Here is an 878-nt window from a genome sequence, read left to right as displayed (position 1 = left end):
CTCTCAGTCCTGCTGCCTCAGTGTCAGCCCCCATCCTACTCTGTGTCTCTGTACCTGTCCTTCTCTCTCTATACTATGAAAATTGTGTTCTTGTCCATTTCTCATAGGATACCTTCTCAGCCTCCTTTTGTAGTTAACAGTTTTCTGCCTCTAGAACAATATCCCATTCTTCACTGTGTATGATGAGCAAGTTCCTCTTTTCCTCCTGCAGCCATTTTTCATTACACTGTCCCCAAATGGCATAAGCACGGGAGCTCCTCCCTCTCCCTGACTGGGGACCTCTGTGTGAGGTATGGAGCAGCAGGAGAGGACTGCAATGGTAAGGCCCCATCTTCTCACAGGTGGGCCCCCCTGCAGCACAGAGACCATCTCTCCAGAAGACAGCATCATGAGTCCAGCTGACCATACAAAAAGAAAGTTCACCTTTACCAGTAATCCCAGAATTTCTAATAAAACAGAAATGTGACACCATTTTCACTTGGCTCACCTCCTGATCCAGCAAAGATGAAAAGGCATGCTAATTTCCGGTATTGGTGTGGGTGTGAGCCAGGTGACATATGGGTTGTTCTTGGGATCATCTACACTAATAAATGAGAAACATGGTAATTGGCGTACGACTGCTACCCTTTTCATTGGCTAATCAGTGAGATATGCAAATTAACTGTCAGCCAAGATGGTGACCAGCAGCCAGGCAGCTTGAAACTAACATGTGGCTTGCTTGCCTCAGTGACAGAGGAAACCAACGTTCCCCGCCTGTGGCTGCAGGCCTCTGAGCCGGCAGTTTAAGACACTATGTAACAAATACCGCAGGACTTCAGCCAGCAGGATCACAACATTGTATGCAAAGGCCAGAAACCTACTTTCAGCAGCAGAGGCCT

The sequence above is a fragment of the Myotis davidii genome, unplaced genomic scaffold (genome assembly GCF_000327345.1).
Source record: "Myotis davidii unplaced genomic scaffold, ASM32734v1 scaffold9, whole genome shotgun sequence".
Classification (NCBI taxonomy): Eukaryota; Metazoa; Chordata; class Mammalia; order Chiroptera; family Vespertilionidae; genus Myotis; species Myotis davidii.
Note: the sequence above shows the minus strand (reverse complement) of the source record.